The 22,740-nt window shown below is 38.5% G+C and overlaps 1 long non-coding RNA gene across 1 annotated transcript in view; it reads right to left on the bottom strand.

Annotated features, from left to right (window-relative positions):
* Window positions 1-19,078: 19,078 nt before the first annotated feature.
* LOC126932463 (uncharacterized) overlaps window positions 19,079-22,740 on the bottom strand; it is a 160,367-nt gene continuing 156,705 nt past the window's right edge. Inside the window, exon 4 of the long non-coding RNA XR_007718193.1 lies at window positions 19,079-19,324. This is a non-coding gene — a long non-coding RNA (uncharacterized LOC126932463). The remainder of the gene's footprint in view (window positions 19,325-22,740) is intronic.

The following is a 22,740-nucleotide window of genomic DNA, read 5'->3' as shown; positions in this document are numbered from 1 at the left end:
TCAAACAAAACAAAACAAAAACAAAAGCAAAAAAACTGACCACAAACAGCATACACACACAAAATCTATAGAACAATCTCACACATAAGCATAGATTTTTAAGTTGGCTGGTCGTGGGGGCTCATGCCTGTAATCCTACCACTTTGCCAGGCCAAGGCAGGGAGATCACTTGAGGTCAGGAGTTCGAGATCAGCCTGATGAACATGGTGAAACCCCGTCTCTACTAAAAACACAAAAATTAGCCGGGCATGGTGACACATGTCTGTAATCCCAGCTACTTGGGAGGCTGAGGCACTTCAGCCAGGGGCTGGAGGTAGCAGTGAGCCAAGATTATGCCACTGCACTCCAGCCTGGGCAACAGAGCGAGACTTTGTCTCAGAAGAAAAAAAAAGATCTAAAAATATCTAAATATGTTCATTATCATGCAGAATAAATTCATCAGGGTATTTTAAAATATCATTATGACAAAGGGAAGTTTATTCCAGAAGTGATAAAATAGCTTAATATCTGAAACTCTAGGTATGTATCAACTATAGTAACAGATTGAAGGAAAGGAAAGACATTTTGTGATTATCTCAATTGGAGGGGAAAAATGATTTGGTAACATTAAGAACTTGTTTATAATTTTTTAAAAAATGCTCAGCAAACAAAGAACAAAGAAACATGTCCTTTATTTAAGAAATGGAGTTGTCTAAAAATTATAGCTAACATACATAAAGGTGAAACTTCAGGGGCATTTCACAAAACTCAGAAATAAAACAAAAACAATGCCTGCTCTCACCTCTACCAATAAACATGGTCCCAGACAAAACATAAAGGCCCATGTTGAACTTCTTTGCTGAGAATTGCAACTTTTTCTCATCCCACCCTCTACACCCCAAACTATAGTAATCAGCCCTGTATTTTCTTATGGCAATTTACAACATCTAACATGCTATATAATTTGCTTATTAGGTTAATTGTAAAAATTGTCTTAAATTCCCTCACTGAAATGTAAGTTCCTCCAGGAAAGGGATCTTCGTTTTGATTATTGCTGTATCCTAAGTACCTACAACAATGCTCAATAAGTATCTGTTGTTGAAGGAGTTGTCAATTTACACAAAAGGAGATAGGATTTAGAATTAAAACAAACAAACTAGAGATGATACATAGATGTCAAGCTTACAGAAAATAAAATGTTGTGTATAAAAAAAACTGCATGTGAAATAGTGCTCCTGGTATAGTATTTTTTGTATAAAGTTCAAAAGCACATAAAACAAAACTTAATATTGTTTATAGGTTAAAAAATATGTGTGGTAAAAATATAAAGATACAAATGAAGGATATTCAATGTCAGGACAGAATTGTCTCTAAGGAGGAAGAGAGAGAAATGGAACCAGTAAGGATGATGAAGGGGCTTCAACTGTATCTGCCATGTTTTATTTATTTTTATTTTATGTATTTTTTATTTCAATAGTTTTTAGGATAAAAGTGGTTTTTAGTTACATGGATGAATTGTAGAGTGGGGAAGCCTGAGATTTCAGTACACCCATTACCCCGGTATTATACATTGTACCTAACATGCAGTTTTTAAATCCCTCACTCACCTCTCATCCTTCCCCTTCTGAGTCTCCAATGTCCATTATACCATGCTGTATGCCTTTGCATACGCATAGCTTAGCTCTCACTTAGAAGTGAGAACGTATTATTTTTTGTTTTCTCTTTCTGAGTTACTTCCCTTAGAAAAATGGCCTCCAGCTCCATCCAAATTGCTGCTAAAGACATTATTTCATTCTTTTTTATGGCTGAGTAGTATTCCATTGTGTGTGTATATATACATATATATATAAATGTATGCACATGTACATAAAATTGTATATGTTATGTATACATATATTACATACATAAAACTTTATACATATATAATGTATATATGTTTTGTTTTATGTGTTTTTGTTATATATTATATATATTTGGTTTATGTGCTTTTTGTCTTATATATACACACATACACATATATTAAGTTTCATTTTATGTGCTTTTGAACTTTATACAAAAGGCATTGTACCAGGAGCACTATTTCACATGCAGTTTTTTATACACGACATTATATTTTCTTCATCCATTCATGGGTTGATGGTACTTAGGTTGCTGTTGGTTCTGTATCTTTGCATTTGTAAATTGTGCTGTGATAAACATATGTGTGCAGGTGTCTTTTTGATATAATGACTTCTTTTCCTTTGGGTAGGTACCCAGTAGTGGATTTTGCTGGATCCAATGGTAGATCTACTTTTAGTTCTTTAAGAAATCTCCATACTGTGCCACATTTTATTTTTAAAAGGATAATCTAGGTTGTGGTTACTTTAGTGTTCATTATAATAATATTCTTGGAACTTTTCTCCGTGTTTAAAATACTTCATGCTCTGTTATTAAAAGGAGCATCTCAGAAACTCTACCTTCAAGCAAGATATATCCTACAATCTTAATAATTTTTTGATATTTCACATCACCATCACAGCTTCTTTAAAACCAAAATTATTTAAGAAATGTATATATATAATTGAATATACCCAGCTTTTTTTAGTGAATACTCAAATCTTTATAACATTTGTCAAGATAACACTTCATTAAATGTTTGTAGTATTCTTTATGACAGAGTGGTTTTAATTTTGCCTTCATTAAAATTTTCTTTGTGGGTCAAGGCGTCTTATTAACTAGGAGAAATTCATCTCTATTGAGCCTTTCCTTCAAAACAAAAATACTTAAGTGACCCCTTAGGAGGTCTGGTGTATTTTTTTTTTTTAGAAAGTTGATTTTTATTCTTTCTTTAAATCTGGTCAACCTGGGAACTAAATCAATTGTTAACTATTTACACAGAACTTAGAATATATTTTTAGTCCTTTGCTGATGAACAGAACTGCAAAAAATATGAATCTGTGTTTCTTTTCTCATGACATTTTCTTTCCTTCCCTTGTTGACTTAGTCAACAATCTTTGAGGTCTAACCGGCTAGCGGTGTAAAACTGCTATTCTACTAGCTGAACGGTGGAGTGTTTGTATTATTCCTTCTCATGGCTTTCACATCATTATGTCTCCATGATGCATAATATTCAGTAGATCTAAATACATAAAGAAAGGAAGGAAAGAGGGAAAGCTGAAAGAAAGGAGGAAGGAAGGCAGGAAAGGAAGGCAGGGAGGGAGGGAGGGAGGAAAGAAGGAAGGAAGAAAGGGAGGGAGGGAGAGAGGGAGGAGCAAACGAAGGAGGGAAAGGAAGGTGGGAAAGGAAAAGGAAGGGAAGGGAAAGAAAGAATGAGAGAACTGAAATTATCCCTGATTTTAACCTCTGGCCTTTTCTCATCAATATTCAGAGTGCAAACTGTCATTGGTATTAGTCAGTTTTCCGAAATTACTTCTTTCTAGTTCTCTTCTTTGGCCTCAAGATTTGCCAACCTCAAATTTCTTTCTCTGGTGCTGGCTTCTCTTTCCACCAGTGAAATGATCATCTCGGGTTTTTATGGAATTCTACCAGATTCCTCTGCTTTGTCCATATCTTTCTCATGCTTCTTTCTTCTTTTGCAAAAGGTAATAGCCAAGACCATCATCATAGGCTGCATCGATCTCCTCACATCATTTCCTCTTCCTTGCTCATGAGGCAGTCTTCTGTAATAATACCCACTTACTTGTGTTTCTCCAGCATATCCTCTTTATCTCAAATGTCTCCTGAAGCCACCTGATTAAATTCTTCAGTTCCCTGGTCCCTTTAAGAACAGGACCTCCTGTTCCAAGTCAACATCAAGTCCCTTTTGTATTCCACCTTCTGAACCCAGTATTCTGCTCAACCCTCACTGCTCTCTCAGATCATAGACTCAATGGAGCGGGACCTCTAGCGTGAGGTCAACAAATGCATACAGACATTATCCGAGTCTCCCTTCTGGTAAAAGTCAGTTTTCTCTTATAGAGTCAAAGCATAAAGGTTGGAAATCTTGCACTGGTATTTACGGATTTTAGATAGATAGATAGATAGATAGATAGATAGATAGATAGATAGATAGATAGATAAATGTAGGAAACATAAAAGCATGCGTTGTTACCAAAGACACTAATTTGTAACCTGAAACAACGTTCACAAATGTCTGACGCCTCATATGCTTATAATCTAAACAGATAATGAGGAAGTATTAAACAGCACATAAGTATGAGGCAAAGGAGACTATCTCTGCATATCAGCCTTATGACCTGAGTCTGATTCCCATTGGTTCTTCTTAAATTCTCCTTTAGGCATCCTGTGCTACATAAAACACTCCATCCAAACAGTCATGCTAGCTGGCCAAGGCAGTGGGTGAGAAATGCCAGCTGCAAGCCTCATGTGATCTATCTGTTATGTTATATGGTAAGTTACTTGGAAAGAGCAAGCATTCCATTATGCCAACAAGGGAATAAAGCTGACCTGTCCTGAGTGACTTCAGTGTAGGCTCCACTGGACGATTCATGAAGATGACGTAACCAAAAGTAACTCATTAATCTCATCCTAAGTTTTAAATTCCAAGTCACAGTAAATTAGATTTAAATGAGTTTCCACTGAACAAAGCTAGAGAATAACAGTTTATGGTGTATAAAACATTTTATTACTTCAGTATTTGTTGCATTGGGCTAAGGGAAAACTGACTTTTAAAAAAAATAATTATATGAGCTCTTGATTGCTCTTACATGAACCACAGCTGAGTTTCAAACTTGGTAAAAATAATTTGAATCCCCTTTAATGCACAGGTACAGACTACTAGTTAGGAAAGTTATTTGTATATAGTACTGTATTTCAGCAGATTGAAAGTCCATCCCTTAAAACTTCAGACCAGTGCTGTTCAGTAGAACTTTCTGCATTGATGGCAATGTTCTAATATTTATGTTGTCTGATAAAGTAGCCACTAGACACATGTAGTTATTAACACTTAAAATGTAGCTAGTGTGACTGTGGTATTGTCTTTTATATCATTTAATATTAATTTAAGATCATTTTAATTTCAATAGCCACATTGGCTAGTGGCTACCATATTGGACAGAGCAACACAGGACCACATATTGCAATGCTAATTGAAATAAATGAGGTTTCAGTCATTGTTTCATTATTAATAGTCGTAATATAGTAATATAACTGACAATGTGAATATCACAGTAGCATTTACAGACAATTTCATATAACCACTGGCTTCTCTAAGAAACACTCTGAGGTCAATAGGATAAGTATTATCATCATCTCCATTACACTTGAGGAAATGGATGCTCTAAGACATATTGATGATTTAAATGACCTGTGACTCAAACTACTTGTTCTTTCTAATGCAAGAGAAACCTGCGAAAGAATGTTGTGACTTTCATGCAGCTTACCAGTAGGCTGGCCTGAAATAGACGTTCATAAATTTGGGCAGGGAGAGAGGGGTGGGTAGAAGGAAGAGAGACAATATAAAACTATAAGCCAACACTGGACATTTTTGCAAATAAAAAAGCTAAGTCAACTTTTCAGAAGCATGTTCTAATGCTGTCAAAACCAACTTCATGAGCTTCCAACATGGGTGGGGCCCAACATAAGGTCCACACATTACTGCTTTCATCAGTGCTCTGCAAGCCATAGAGTTTTTCCTTTTTTTTTTCTTTCTGCTTCTCCTCTCTCTGCTTTCCATTGTCTCTACCCCTCCTTTTTTCTGTGTCATATGATCTCAAGTCACTTTCCTACATTAAAATGTTATATAATTGTTACATAACAATCTAATAAAGCATTGGTAACAGTAAGAGGTTTTCCTTGTCTTAGGAAAATGTGCTGAACTAATAAAAATATCATCTTCTTTAAAAAATTAGCATAATGAAATATATTAAATTGAATATGTGTGGTGGATGATAGCTTAGAAAAAAATGAGTTGCACATCCTGGTGTCTAGTCAGTTTACAGACTGATTAATGAAGACTCTATAAGCCTGTTTTTGTGATAAGCCTGTGTAGTAGGCACTCTGCTAGAGAGAGAGGACCCATGTCACTGAGAAAGACCCCAGTACTGCTGAATAGTTTATATTTTATACATTTACATTGGAAAGGCAAACGTTTAAATTGGCCCCTCTAAAACCTAACCCTGTGGTTTCGTGGATTCTAGATAATTGAAAACAGAACTTCAGTGCACTAAATCCACCTCTTCTGGGCTCTTGGCCATAACATGCTCCAATAGGAAAACACTTGCTTTAAAAGAAGTCTCTTATACAAAAGCAGGATAAAAAGAGAGACAGAGAGGAGGAAAAATTGTCTTCAATACATTATAGCAAACATACTTGTCACTTGATAAAATACCATTTGCTCAGGTTGCTCTTCTGTGAATAACATGACAACTATCCAAATAATAGTCAAGGCTCCTAAACCATACAGCCAGCTTTTGCAAACGGCAGAGGAAGAAAGTCACCTGGGCATGTAGAACTGGTGCCATTAAGTGCCAATCCCCACGAGTGAACACAAGTTCATGAACTTAGGGATCCTGGTTGAAAGAAGTTGCTGCCGCAGTCAAACAATAACATCGGCAAGGATTGTTTTTAACTCAGATGTGTAGTATGCACTATCAACAATATAAAAGTTGTTAAATGTTAAAAAAAAAAAAAGTTAGAAAGTAGTAGGCAGAAAGATTTTAAAAAGAATGTCTACAAATGCAGGGGTGGAAAGGTGCGCCACCTTCTTCACCCTTCATAAGGGTAGTGGTCAGTCTCCTATAACATAAAACAGCTTAACAAGAGAAAAGGATAACAAATTTATTTAATTAAAAAGTTTTATGTAATGTGGGAGCTTCAGGATGAAGATCTAAAGATACAGAGAAAACTATTCATGTTTATGCTTAGGTTTGATGGACAGTCCTGTAGAAATGTGATTGGACAGAGGATATGGTCTAACCCAGCAAGGCCTGCCTGTTCAGCTGCTTCTTGGCCTCTCTGTGTAGCATTTCTTCCTCCTGGGTCTGACAGAACCCCTCTGGAATGAGGGTCTTTAAGGGAGAAGGGAGAAGGAAAAGAGTGACCTTGCTGGGTTTTATGACTTGCTTTGGGGAAGATTTCTAGTTTCTGTGATGTGCCTTAGGGGAAAGGAATTCTCGCTTCTGTGACTCCCTTTGAGGAGAATTTGGGCAAGAAACAGGAGGGTGGATGAGGGACAGAAAGGCCTTGTGTCTAAGGCCTTTCCAATCTCCTTCAGTTCAGTATTCAACATGTCAAAGCACCATGCTTTGGGGTATTATGTCCTGAGCCCCAACATAAGATGTTTACAGTTTTGATTGTAAATGCCAGCAAACAAAACTTCATGAAATATATAAGTATTATGTGTGCTATTTCAGAAATGGAGATAGAAATCAACTTAAAAATTGCCAGATATATTGCAATATAGAATTACTTCTCTTTTCTGTTATTTATTTTAAAGAAATAATTTTGTATGTTATTTATTTTATTGATTTTATTTCCATAAAAACATGGAAACTTCAATGTTTTAATATTTTGCAGAGTTTCATTTGGGTATTTTTAATGGCATGTGAGAGAGAGAGAGAGAGAGAGAGAGAGAGAAAATTAACACACTGCATTGGAATTATCTTTATATCCTTCCCCAAACTCTTTTCCTCTCTCCCCCTCCAGGTGTAATTATAATGAAATGGGTATTCTTCATTTGAAATTTTAAGTTTTTAAACTAAATATATACATAGCCATAACACAGAAAGCAATATCATGGTATTTTATGTCAGTTTTTTAGAGACAAGATCTCTCTCTCTGTCACCCAGGTTGGAATGCAATGGTGCAGTCATAACTCACTGCAGACTTGAAATCCTGGGCTCGATGGATCCTCCTGCCTCACTCACCCTCTCCAGTAGCTGGGACTAAAAGCTCGCAACACCACACCAGACTAATCATTTTTATTTTTTGTAGAGACAGGGTCTTGTCATGTTGCCCAGTCTGGTCTTGAACTCATGGCTTCAAGTGATCCTCCCACCTAGGCCTCCCAAAGCTTGGATTACAGGTGTGAGCCACTGGCTATAAAACACCACACAGCCTATTTGGGATATTTTAAACTTGACGTCATATTGTGTTTATCCTTCTGCAACTTGATTTTTGTTGCTCTGTTTTTATATTTGGTGAATGTATTCACCTTGATAATGTAACTCTAGTTCATTCCTTTTAATTACTGGGTAGTGTTCCATGGTTTAAGTGAGCCACAATTTCTTGAATCATTCTCCCGTTGATGGACATTCAGGCTATGTGGATTTTTATTTTTGTTACTGCTAACAGTGCCACAGTGAACATCCTTACATATATCCTTGCATACATTGAGAAGGTTCTCTCTTGGTGCCTCAAATTGCTGGGTTCTAGGGTGTGTACATCTTTAGCTTTACTAGATCTAGATACTGCCAAATGCCATCCAAAGTGTGTATCTGGAATTCTTCATACTTGTCCCTTTCCAGACTGCTCAACACAGTGACCGTAGTGACCCTCTTACAACATGTCACATCATGTTACCCTTTGCTTGAAACCTTGAAATGCCTCCCCACCCTATTTCACTCAAAACAGCTACAAGGCCCTGACTGACCTCACCCTAGCCCTGCCCTTGTTACTTCCATGTCCCCCCTCTTTCTGCTCCTCAAATACTCCAAGCATTCTCCCTGCTTAGGGCCTTTCTTCCAGCAGTTTGCTCTGCCTCACATGCTATTCTCTCAGACCCCAGGGGGCAAAATATTTCACCTTCCTTGAGTTTCTGTTGAAATCTCACCTTAACAATGAACCTTGCCATGACTACCCTTCCCGCATGCTCAACTGATGTTTTCTTGCTTGAATTTGTTTCTTTTGCAGTACCAACACCTTATAATGCATTATGTAGTTTGTTAGGTTTATTGCTTAGTGTCTCACACCATCTAGACTGTCAGATCCATGAGGGCAGAGAGCTTTGGCTGATGTGCTCATCAATGTATCCCAGATATCTACAGTAGAATCTGATGCATAGTAAGCATTCAACCAATGTCTGAGAGAGGCGACTTGTGTACATTTGTGATTTCACATTATGCTTTGCAGGGTATTATCCAAAAGGACATATGATATTTTGGTTGGCTATATATGAGGACTATGATTTGAAAAAAGACTAAATTTCAGCCCCCTTAAGGGTAGGGACCAGATCTGTGTTCACCACTCTATTCTTTGTGCCAAGAACAGTGCCTGGCTCATAGCAGATGTTCAATAAATGTCAAATGAATGAATGGATGAATGAATGAACAGAGATGTTTTCAGAAGGTTATTCCATAGTTTGGAAGTGAATTATACTGGAAGATGAGTTGGTTCAAAGGTTTGTGATTCAGGGATGCCCATCAGACAAAGCAAGCAGGTGGTACTCCCTACTTCTAAATTTACTGTTGGGCCATAAGTTTCCCTGTTCGAAATCTTTTCCTCTTTACAGTTTCCCTGTTGTTGGGGAATAAAAGGATGGAAATTTGCTCAATTGAATGTGCCCTTGTAGAATGTTTCTCATATTGGCCTCATGATTAGAATCTCTCAGGTAAGTTTGTTAAAAATACAGATTTGTGGACCTAATTCTTAAATCAGAAACTCTGGGAGAAAATTCTGACAACAAACCCAAGACACTGTTATGAAACTGTTATAGTCAGGTGAGTTACAAAAACAGTTGGGATCCATTGACAGAAGAAAGAACAACAGCGTGCCTGAAATGTCAACAGGAGGAAACAGCGCCTGTTATAAACTGTGTTTTTAAAAAGTCAGAAAAATAAACAAATAAATAAAGAATAAATAAAATAATGTCAGAATAGCTGCTAAATGGCAGAACCACCTTCTGCATTTGAACTGGGTCTCAGAGTCTTTCCTCTTGCCTACCTAACATGGTCATCAGGGTCTTAGGGAATTTGGGGGTGACTCACAACCTTGTGTTTATGAATTAGTCATTGAGAGCACAACTAGAAGAAGGCAGGCCATCCTCAGCTGTTCCTGAGATCCTGCTTGTTTCCATCTCATGAGTTTAAGAAGCAGACAGTGGGAAGTAAAGTTCTGGGCTAAACAGCAAAAGAGAAAAGAAATATTATGAAACACAAGGAGAAAGAAAAAAATATTTTATTATTCCAGGTTCGTTTTATCTTTCTCCCAGTCTAGAAGTCTTTCTTTATATGGGAGTCACTTGGTAAAGGTGATTCATCTATTTAATGTATTCTTCCAGATAGTGACATGTGTATCTATAATAGGTTTAAACTACAGCCTTTAAAATGTAATGTTTATTCAAGAGGAAGGGGAATTTAATGAACTCTACAGTATGTTTCTATTCCATTGAAGTTGCTGGTAAAGCTGGTTAGTGGCTGTACTTTTTGTATTTCAGATTTCAAACATTTGCATTCCAACTCATCATTCCAGAGTATTTCCAATAGAAGACATTTAATTAAAACTTATGCTAAAGTACAAAAAGGGAATTTGGTGAGAAAGAGACCTATAATTTGATCAAATGAAAACTCTCTCCATTTTTAAACTTGGCATACATTTTAGATACTCACGTGTTTTGTTTCCCATTTTGGCAACCAAGTTGAATTTGGCTGCTGGGATGAGAGGGAAAGGGGTAGATCAGAAACCCTGTGGGATGTCACAAGTCTTTGCCAAAATCAGCACATATTTATTAAGCGGTGGGCATGAAGTTCCCCATCTGTTAGTTTTCTCAAAGTGCTGACAAGAACATTCCGATTTCCAGCTTGAATGCTTTTTTAAAAAAAATGTCTTTTCTCCATTTACTCTGACCAAAGGGCTGTGTTAGTGTTCAAAGACAAATGGGAAAATGATGCTTAAATTTTCTAATTTGATGTTGTAAGTAATGGAACCACCCAACACCTCACACTTATGGATATTTTTGCCAGCTTGCAAAATATGGGTGAGAGCCACCCAATTCTACCTCCTTTTGGAATTGGGTAGCTCTCATCCAATGAGGAGCTAACAAAATTAGCCTTTTGTTGCCCTCATCTCCCTGTTATGGGAGAAGCTCAGACTCTGCTATAAATAGACAGATACCCCTAAGGTCTCCAGCAAAGGAAGTCGAAAGGGGAGACCTTTAGAACTGTTGCTTGCTTCCTTTCACATGGAAAATGCACAACTTTACTTTCAGAAATTAAATATTTGGGTACAATAGCGCAGGCCAGGGCATGATTTCACTTTGATTCATTTTAGGGCTACATCAGTTAACTCCCTTTATGTTATCTCACTTGCTCTGCTTCTCTCCTCTCCCCGTCCCCATTCTCATCCTAGCAGCTTGCTAGTGCAAGCTCATTGGTCTCAGAAAGTCTCCCTCAACCTCTCAGATAGTATCTGTGGAATCCTATAATTCTGCTTCATAAAGTTTTGCACAGTTCTAATTGTTTAGTAATTTTTTTGTAATAACTTTTTAAATATCTGTGGTAGAATTCTAAGATGGCTCGTAAGATTCCCATCCCCTGCTATACAAGTGCTGTATAATCAATGCCCTCCCTTTGACGGGTAAGACCTGTAAATAGGATGGAATGTCACTCCTGTGATTAAGGATTTTGCAGATGTAATTAAGGCTCCTAATCAGTTTACCTTGAGTTAACCAAAAGGATATTATCTTTGGTGGACCTGACCTAATCAGGTGAGCCTTTAAAGGGGGGCCTAGATGTTCCCTGAAGTCAGAGACACTCTCCTGCTAGCCTTTAAAAGCAAGTTGGCATGAGTTTTACAGCTGTAAGGAGAATTTCTGCCAGCAAGCAAAGTTCTCTTCAAGGAAGTTCGTCAAACTCCCTAGTTTGGAGGAAAACTCAATGCCTCCAATGAGACAGCAATCCTGGTCACTGCCTGTTCTCATTCTCCCCAGGCCCTGGCCCGAGGACCCAGTTAGGCCATGTCCAGATTTCTGTCCTACAGAACTGTAAGATCATAAAGGTGGATTGGTGTAAGCCACTAAGATTGAGGTAATTTGTGACATAGCGATTGAAAACTTAAACAATACTTCTCCTCTACATGAAGGCAGGGTCTATATCTCTTATTTACTGTGTGCCAATGATTACCACATTATCTGACATTGAAAAACTCACTAAATATTCACCAAAAGACTGATTGACCTTAATTAGTGGGCAGGTTCAATAGATTGGGAGTCAGTAAGTATACATCAAATTTTCAAGAAAAATTTCATTAGAATAAAATAATCACCCAGCATGAATGAGCCTGGCTCTCACTTTCTAAGTCACTATCCTGCCCAAGGAAAGGTATCAGGTTCAAATAGAGATGAAGGGCCTTTAATAAATCTTCTTCAGATTTGTATCTGCTTTGGAGCAAGTCTGATGAATTTTAAATTTTTCTCCAAAACCTTCTGAATTGACTGAATCTTTTGAAAAGTAATGTACCCTCCCACTACCACCCACCATCACCCCTGGCAGACTACCTGTTCTGCCACATTGGACTCTGCTGCCTGCTGGGGAAGGTCTGGACCATGGACGCCGGGCAAGTCATCCAAGCAAAGCCCAGAGAAGTTCCAGGATGGGCTCGTGACTCAGTAAGAGGCAGTGTTTCTCCCTGAATCAGCCCCAGTGTGGCCACATCTGAAGGAAGCATGGCTGCGAGCTCAGCCACTGCCTGGCTGCCTGTGGACACATGGATCCTGCACTGTCTCGGATGAGAGGACACCGTCTGCTGATTCACTTGCACCTGGGGTTTCGTGGGTGGACATCTGGAAAGAGCCTCTCTTGCTAGCTCAAGTTTTATTTATCTAAAATGATCTTTTAAAAATCATGTCTTCAAAGTGTCTGGACATGGTGTGGAATGTGGTTTATTCTGTCCACATGGCAGCAAGCTCTGTGTCATAACTTGCTGAGATTTTAGGTCTGCCATCAGTATGCAGACTGACACTGGCTTTTACTGGGTAGCAATGTAGAGCCTTTGGGAAAAACAGGAGAAATGAAATAGGAGAAACTATTGTGTCAGATGAAGCTCATACTCAGATAACCTAAATGCACCTTTCTGGGAATACACAAGGCACTATGTCTGAAGGGTCGATTCAAGATCAAAATATGCATTCAAGTGGATGGTTTGAAATGAGATTTGTTTGAGATAGCTAAAGTTTGTCTTCTGTGCTTAACAGTTTACAAAAAGTGTTATATACAATAGGCCTTGTATCTCACAACACACTGTGAGGTGGGGAGGATATGTAATCTTAGCCCTGTTTTCTGTACAAGGGATGACACAAGTGCCAGCAGGCTGTGGGAAGAGACCTGCAACCAGGTTTGGGTGTCAGCTCTGCCATTTGTTGAGAAAATTAACCTTTAGGAGCTTCTAGTTATTAACCTACAGAATGCAGTCAACAGTCCCTCCCCAGCAAGGTTATTGCTAGGATAATCCGAGTATGTGTATGAAAGCATCGAGGATTCTGACCTGTGATCAAATGCCCAGTTAATTTTCTTGAATCTAAGGCCCAGAGATGTTTAGGAATTTGTTGAGGGGACTTAGCTTGTAAGGGAAGGACCTCGGACCTAAACCAGGTCTTTGATTCTGAATTCTTTTACCAGCCTCCAGAACTTTGATCTATTAAAGGCTTTTAAATGAATGAGGTTCACCAATGACAGTTATATTCCCCATGGACTGGGGACCCTTTAATAAGTCTTTGATTTTCTGTTCCTTTGTTACTGACGTCCCTCTCTCCAGTCCCTTCTCTACTTCAGCCAATCTTAAATAGCTCTTTTCCAGAAATCTCTTTCCAGATATTGAGGATATATCATGAAATGAAAGAAGCAGGTTCAAAAAGTATATTTAATAGGAATTATGCCATTCTTATTAAAGACAAATGAGGTAATTATAGGCAGAAAAAAGATATGAGATCTATATGAACATATTAACAGTGGCTGTGTTGAGTGGGGAGATTAGAAGCAATTTTTATTATAATTTTTGCTTTTTTTAGAGTTCCCAAGCTTTTTACAATAAATATACATTGTTTTAGTAATAGGGGAAGAAGTTCCTCATTCTCTTCAAATGCCTCTAAACTCTTGCGTGAACAAAGTCAGATGTTTTGTCTCTAGTTGGGTGTAAGTTACCAACTGCTGTGTCCTTGACCTGTACATTCTCTGCATCTCCTTCAACCCACGCTCAAAACACCCACTTCAGCCTTATTCTTCTACATTAATCCATAGGCTCTAAGAGCCTAAAGCTTTCTAAACAGCTCAAGCCATGGAAACAGCTGTCAGCTCTTTCAGTATAGGTGCCAAATCCTTCCCAGAGTTAAAGTAATAATTCGGATACCCACCTCTAAATACAAGAAGTCCCAACATGTAAGGCATCCTTCCTAACTAAGCCCCTCAATATTTGTCCACTCTCTTTCACTAACATCCACTTACAAATTATGTATATGTTTTTTTTCCCCTCCTGGATTGCAAACTCCCTGAAGGGAAGGAATTGATATGTACATCTTCTATCAATCTCAAGAAGACCACGTGTTTCTTTCTGAGAATCTAAATGTGTTTATGAACTGTGTGGGTAAATTATGCCTTGGCAAGTTAGCAGATTGAAAGTGTTGAATCTCTACATGCCCAGACTTGTAAATTTTGCCACTATTAACTTTTAATACATGTTTTAACTTTTTTTTTCCTCTTCAAAACTTGGGGTAGTATTTCTCACTGAGGACTTCCTTAAGCCAAATTTAACATTTTATAGCTCCAACTGTTTTGGAAGTCAGACAGCCAGACAGTCAAATGCATTAGAAAAAGGCATTCCCAGATTTTCTTTTTCTGTGTCATGTTTATTCCCCTCAAAAGCAGTTGAAGGATGTTTCTCTCCAAGATTTTAAAAGACCATCTATTCTGTGGATGGCAACTTCACACTCTGAAAGGTGTCTACTATAAAAAGGGAAAAGGAGAGATGTATCGTGAAACTGTCTGGTTAACCCAATATTTGTCACTTTAACTGCTTCTGATGATGCTTTCACTGTGAAACAACACAAAAGGAAGAGTAAAACACTTGAGTCAAGGGGAAAAAATAGCAACTGCCTTAAGTGTCTACCAATTTTACAGAGTCAACAATGGCCTCTACTTAGAGTTAGCACTGAATCAGCCGGGCTCACGCCTGTAATCCCAGCACTTTGGGAGGCTGAGGTGGGCGGATCACCTGAGGTCAGGAGTTCGAGATCAGCCTGGCCAACATGGCGAAACCCTGTCTCCATTAAAATTACAAAAATTAGCCAGGCATGGTGGCTTATGCCTGTAATCCCAGCTACTTGGGGCACTCGGGCAGGAGAATTGCTTGAACCCAGGAAGTGAAGGTTGCAGCGAGAGTGAGCCAAGATCACACCACTATACCCCAGCCTGGGCAACAGAGCGAAACTCTGGCAGCAAAAAAAAAAAAAAAAAAAAAAAAGTTACAGTTATCACTGAGTCATGCTTCTTGAGAAACCCCAGAATAGAGTTCCTATCATAGAGAACCAGTGGGGAGTCCACCCCCAGCATTGAAGATGTATTCCAAACATTCTAGCAGGGTTCCATGTGAGGTACGGGACTAGGTGAGAGGAGGAGAGCCTGCCTGAGACAAGTGAGGTAGATAGTCACCTAGAAGACATGTTTTAAGGAAACAAAGACCCATTCACCTACAGATCTGTCTACCATGAGCCTTTCAAATACAATTAGAGCCAATCCTTTGGATTAAAGAATATTGGCTCAAACTGGCCTTTTCAATTAGAGGCATGGAAACACACTGTGACCTGTCTTTTAAAATCTTAGCACCAACAATTCATTAAGTGTATATCTTTGACTCAGTCACCCATCAAGACTTTGAGACAACGCACAGAACAGATCGTCTTTGGTGGAAGTCAGAAGGGCAAAATGCTGCTTGAGGTGAAGATGTCAGGGTTGAAAGAAGGCAACAAATAAACAAAGAAGTCTTATCAGTGGAGACAGCAAGAAAGCCTGGAAAAGATGGTGCCAAACTGGAAAATACAGTGCTAATGAGGATAGGAATGGGAACACCAAAGACCAACCTTACTTAGCCATCAGATTGTCTGCATCAGTACTGTAGAGAGGCTACTAAAGGGAACTATTGCAGAAGGAAAACAGTCTGAAAGAGACTGTTAGAGAGGGAAAGAACTTGAGGAAATTGAAGGATTCTCATACTTTGGAAAAAGTAAGTTCTCCTATTCTGGCCCTATTTAATCCATTGTGTGTGTGTGTGTGTGTGTGAGAGAGAGAGAGAGAGAGAGAGAGAGAGAGAGAATTCTTGGAAGCAAACCCTCTCTTTTCTCATGTTATCCTATTTTAGGATATTCCATGTTATCACTATTTTACACTGAGTTCGGAGGATCGTCTGCCCACACATTTGTATTATTGCTTTTCTTTTAAGTATCTTAATTCTATAGTAAAATTTGCCATAAAATATTCATGGATGGATGGGCCTGGCTCTTTAGCCATAGGTCCGGCAAGACTTACTTACGTTAAATGTACCATGATATTCTAGATGTTTTAGATTATATCGGAGAGTCAAGTCAAAAATCAGAAAGTGTTTTATTTCTATACAGAATTTTAATGATGTCTTTTAAAAAAAAAAAAAAGTAATGATAGGAAGTGTGTTGGAAAAATATTTTGAACACAGTAGATTTGAAAGCCCCATTTTGCTCACTTTACTCAAGTATCTGCTTCCTTAACGTACTAAGATTTGCCATCATCAATTAGCTGTGCAAACCATGCTGACAAAATCCCTTTTAGAATAGTTTCTTTCACCACCAACTTGCTTCAGAGCCTCACGGAATGACTCATCTAAATGAGACGGGTCCTCTGGTCCAAAGGGAACAGCTAAGTGAGTGACTAATATTTTACACTTGGGAGAGAACAGGAAATTAGCTGCATGTTTACTATGAGGAGACACTGAAGAATTGTAAGAGAGTACCTTTAAATACTTGAGTCCCCAAAAATGTTGCTCCACCATTTGCCTAAATGTTGCTTTTAAGTTGGAAGTGTCTCAGTTTCTAAGTGAGGGTTGGATGGTGTTATTATAAGGCACACAAAATTAATGAAAGTCATTTCAATTTCAACATTAAAAAAATGGAAGTCCAAAGTTCCTGGATGAAAGAAATGAGGCCTCAATTACATTATGACATATTTTGCTTTTGTCTGTCTGGTGAGATACAGTACAATTAACAAGATTCTCTTTCAATTTACAGTTAAGCCAGACATCTAAAACCAATCTGACAATGAAACTTTTCAAGTTGACACATCTTATGAGTTTTGTATGGATTTCATTGAAATATTTTCAATGAATTTGTTGAAAGATTGCATGCTTGCAACAAGTTCTACAATTCATAGGACTAATAGTGTTCTCATCTCTCTTGCCTACTACAAAATTCCCATTGTCCATACTGTCTCAACCACTGTATAGCTACCATTTATAACAAAAAAGAATCACTTTCTAGGTACAGTGTTTTCATAACTTCAGACTTAACCAGATGATCTAGACAAATTATTTAAAAAATAAAATACTACACAGTCCTTTTTTATTGATTTTGGTGGGAAGATTGTTCTTAAACTTATCAGTTTCTACTGTTGATTGTATTGTTTTAGTCTTTTCATCAAAGGATATTTCATTTTCTTTGTCTACCTATTCAGCATTTCCTCATGAAACACTTCACTGCACAGAAATAATAAATGTTGTCTATTGACTAATGTCAACAGCCAACCCTTCATTATCTCTCCTATTGGGGAAAGAGAAAACATGATTAAATTGAATCTGCTGTTCATCCCAAATTACACTTTTGCTGAGATTTTTTAACATTCTTAAAAAACAAAACAAAACAACAACAAAAAAACATTCTTTGCCACCAAACCTGATGATAACATGCGAAAATTGATCTTTTTTTTTTGTTGTTTTCACCTCTCCTCTGTCCTTTTCTCTGAAGATTCGCTGTAAAGAATTTTGTAGACTGTGGACAAATACTGAAATGCCAAAAACATGTAACCTTTAAATTAGAACAACAAACAATCACAGACATCAGCACATTGGCTTTATCTCATAAGTGTAAATCTATTAAATAACCACTGAAAGCTACTGTTGCTTTAGATGGATGCTTAGGAGTTAAATTATTTGCTCTATTCGCAAGAAGGAGATTGTTTCCAAAATCCTCCTTAGTTTTGAATAGAAAAGTAGGCCCTCATGTCTCTGCTGATTGTCTAACACAATTCACTGGGTCAGGAGTCAAGGATGGCCCTGTCTGTCTATTTTTAATTTAGAATAAATGCACAACCAGTTGAGCAAAATGAAATTTGTACTGTTAGTTCTCTATTTTCAGGTTTTTCCTATGCTGAATGATTTAAGACTTCCATTAGTACATTCACCTAAAATGACAAGAGAAAGCTCTCAGCAAAATTTTTAGTAAATAAGTATCTTCAGTATATTCTCCTTTCCCCTTCTTGCTTCTCTTCCCAAGGATCACCCTTATTCTCTTTCACCTGTCCAAAATAACAGTCTATCAAGTCAACCCATCATAAACTGAACACTGAACATTCTTCAAAGTTGACCTTTCCTTCATCCCATTCTCCTAGAATTCTGTTAGCTAAGTAATGCAATCTGATACACTATTGTTTTCTAGGGTAACAATGGTTTAAGAGATTATTCTTCATAGATGATATATTTGCATTCCAACAGAAATTCTCATTACCTTAAACCCATATTTTCCACACTGTATCTTTGAAGAAAAAGAAAGGCATCCTGCAGTCTATTCTGGAGAGTTTCTGACACTTTGAAAAACTGATAATGGAAATATGTCAGGGTTAGGAAAACCTAACATAGTGGACAACAATGCTCAACCTGTCATTTTATTTTTACTTAAGTGCCAAAGATCACTCAGTGAAAGGGGCACGTCATGTGATATAATTCCAGATAGTTCTATTTTCACTCTCATAGAGTTTTCCTCCTCACCTTAACCTTTCATTTTCTCTCTGCGTAAAGTCGCTTCTATCATCTATTGCCTCTGAAACCTTTCTTAATTCAATTACATAAGTTTCCAGAAGAAAACAAAAACACGGAGAACTGAGCTCTCTCTGATTTCTGAGCAGTGGGGAAGCAGAGAAAAAACAGTTGTTTTATATCATAGTTCATAAGGGCAATCTGACCTACTAGCATTGGAAAGAAAGGCTCATCCCAAAAGACTTAAATGATAATCAGACAGAGCTTCTGTGAATGTGTGAACGTGCGATGGTGACATTTCTCAGTCTGCACGTGGTCCATTTGCCAGAGATCTGAGATTTGCTGACTCCACAGGGAGCTGCCCTAATAAATCTCAACTCCAGGGAGATTTGGTCCAGTGTTCCTAGGTGATTGTCTTGCCGATTCCCTGAAAGGAAACAGAAGGGTATTTAATTCTACAGCGGCGGCCCACATTCACCCACAAGTGACATTATTTTAGAAACCGATTTTAGAGATTAAAGGCGAAACAGAGAAATCCTACATTGCACAGGAAATCACTGCCAATTTTAGTGACTAGTTACAGAGAAACACATTTAAGGAGAGTGTTTCTAACATAGCGTTCTCTGACAGCATTCCTGCCATAGATGTAATGCTGATGTCAGGTTATTTTTATTTATACTTTAAAATCACATCTGGTAACTTAATTTCTGGGACTATGTAACCACCTTTCAGGCATGTAACTATCCAAGTTGCAGCATTAAAGGGATACAGAAAACAATGCAAACCAAGGAAATTCTCTGGTTTTCACACCCAAAAAGTGTTTTACCCCCAATGTTTTCCACTTGCACAGTTACTCCAAAGCACTAGATGCATAAAGGTGTAAATGAAAACCTTTTGATGGTGATGATGAATTTGAGGAGATATGCGCTACAGGCCAGGAGAACTCCCTTCCTCATTATCATGCCCCAGTGGATGAAAATGCTTCCAAAACTTCTTTGAGGACTGCATAGGAATGTGATGAAACACCTGATAACTGTCCAGCACACCCCCACTGCGAGGCAGCCTGGTACATGGCTGCCTTCTGAGCTCTCTCTATGCTTGGCACACACAGCATCCTCATAGGAGGAAAACCAGCTGTTTTTACACATGATAACAATACCAAGGAAGTCTTGGCTTTGAAAGAGAAGGTTGGAGAGGAGTCAATGACGGCTTGCTAAGGACACCAAGATTTCCCAGATGGCTCTTTTTATTTAATGATAATGAAATCTGGTCTCTGCACTTCTTCTTTGCAGCCAAGTTATGCTATAAGCTGCTTTGGCACTGGCGATACAAAAAGAAATTGGAGGGGAAGCCTTTGAATCTAATGTCTTTTCTCTTGGATTTTCCTGTAAGCAGTAACAGGTTATACCAACAGTTGCTAGCGTCAGCAGGCGACACTTCAGATTAACGCCTTAACAGGGGTAGCAAAACCTGATAGAGAATTTGTCAGAAAATATAAGAGGGACTGAAACAAATTACTTATTACTCCAGAATCCTGCACTAGTCAGCCACAACAGAATAATAGGGTTTGGCCATGAAGGCAGCAGGAGTGAAAAATTAGGAAGAATTTCCCCGCAACATACACACAATCTTCTACCACCTGGTTAACGTAAAGCATAAAATGACATATTTTCCCGGGTAGAGATGCACACAAGGTAAATTCAAAGGCAGAAAGTGACATGGTATTGAGACTTCCTAGTGCCAGCTTTGGGGTGCCTGACCCTCCATTCATGTGTCTGTTCTTTTTTTCTGGAAACTGGGGAGGGTGGCAAGGGCGGGGCGCATTCACACAGCACAGAAAAGAGTTGTCCAGGCTGTACATAGACACTGGAGGATTATACAAGGCCCAGTGCGTAACAGAAGACCTGAGTAAGCTGGCGGGGGTGGAAATATGGCAAGGGCTTGCCAATCGTCTGCCTGAAGGAATGAAACACAGACTGGTTCTATTCTCTATACTCAGTAGTAGGTAAATCTGGCATGAGAGAGAGAGGGAGAGAGAGAGAGACAGACTCTAGGAAGGAAAAAAAGTGAGTTGTTTGACACAAAAGGGAGGTTCTGAATCTAAGATCCTTATCCGAATACAGTCAGAATCTGATGGCTTCAGCTTGGCCTCCCTGGGATGGCGCTTTACTCCCAAGTCCTGGTCATTGTCACCAAAACGCAGAGCTCCCCCTGCCTTGCCATTAGCCTTGAGCTCTCACCCAAGTCTCCCTTCTCAGTTCTGACCATCCATCCTACCTGGAGCTTTGGAGACAGCTTGCCTCCCTAGCAGGACCAGCTCTTTCTCCAGGTCTGGATGTTGTTCTCCTGTTTTAATCAAAGCATTGGCTATGGTCTAGAGCACACAGAGAGCATCTTCCAGAATAGCCAGCCCATATGCCTGGCTTTCCATAATCCCACCATGGAGATGATGGGATATCCTATTACTTACGCTTCTGGAAAAAAGACTCCCTGATCCACTCCACATCAGTCATGGGACCTATCAAAGGAATTTGCCTCAACTCCTCTCTTCAGTCCCTTTTCCCCTTTTCCATCTCCTATGGCAAGAGGTGCTTTCTCATTTCTGACATCTGGGATGATAACTGTGCAGCCATGTAAACAGCTTTAGGGAAACTCTACCTCAAGATCTCCAAATCCATCTCTTTTAGTCTTTTCACTTTTAGGCCTTTTAAGCTTGCAAATCACAGCAAATCATGATTAGAAAACCAAATGGAAAGGTTCCCAAAGCAAAATGAATGGAGCTATTAAAATAAGATAAATTAGCCTGCATTCAACAGCAAAATTTGGCTTTAGAAACTCTGTTATCTCCACCTTAACACTACCTATCAACGCTGACACTCAAATCTTAGGCTTAATTATTATATAAACAAGGCTACACCTAAGCACCTTGGGCCAAAGTCTGTTCTGCCTGTTGAAAATGTGAATGAATGACAAATCACTCCAAAGTTTGTGGCAAGATTTCTATAGGGATTTAGGATTGATTAACAATGGCATTTTCAATTTTACTGTGAACCAGTACCTGAAAACAGTAAAACTTTTGTTCCTAAAAACTAGGCACTTCTAAAAGTGCTGAATGCATAAAGGCAGGTTTTGAAGACTCACCTCCCCCAGGACTCACATCATCTGAACAAGTAATCAGTTTCTGCAACTACCATTTGCTGGGTCATCGTTTCTGAGTTTGGTGACAAGGGAGGTATTACCAGATGAATACAGCACTATTATATTACCCAGTCTTTTGAGTTATTAGTGTTGGTGATAAATTACTCACAGTAGGGGTTGTCTAGCCTCACCTATCAGTTACTGAAGTTACAGAACGGTGTGATAGGCTCCAACTCTAACTAGAGTTTCAACTTCCGCTGCTACTGTGTCACTCTGATCAGGTCACTTAAGAGATTTTTCCTATTTATCAATAAGATGCAGAAAAAAATACTCCTTTCTCACTCTACAAAAACAATGTGAAATTGATCATGCACATACTTATGTAACTTCCTGAAATAATCTGCACAAATATGTTCCTTTGCCCTATGTGCATACCATCTGACATCATTAAAAGATCTCACAGCCAATGTTAGGCCCACACTTCACCAGCTGCATTGGCTTTTCAGTGCCTGCCATACCCATTCCTTGTTGTTTGAGAGTTGTCGTGTCTCATCACCCTCCTCTCTGTCAGTTGACATCAACTCTGGCCCCTCCTTCAATTGCTAAATTTTACCTCCTCCCCAGTTTTCCCCCAACCAGTCAAATGAGCTTAATGAATTTCTAGACTAGTGATTCTCAAACTTTAGTGCACAAAATGATAATGGA

The sequence above is a fragment of the Macaca thibetana genome, chromosome 12 (genome assembly GCF_024542745.1).
Source record: "Macaca thibetana thibetana isolate TM-01 chromosome 12, ASM2454274v1, whole genome shotgun sequence".
NCBI classification, from domain to species: Eukaryota; Metazoa; Chordata; class Mammalia; order Primates; family Cercopithecidae; genus Macaca; species Macaca thibetana.
Note: the sequence above shows the minus strand (reverse complement) of the source record. Positions and strands in the feature narration are given on the sequence as shown.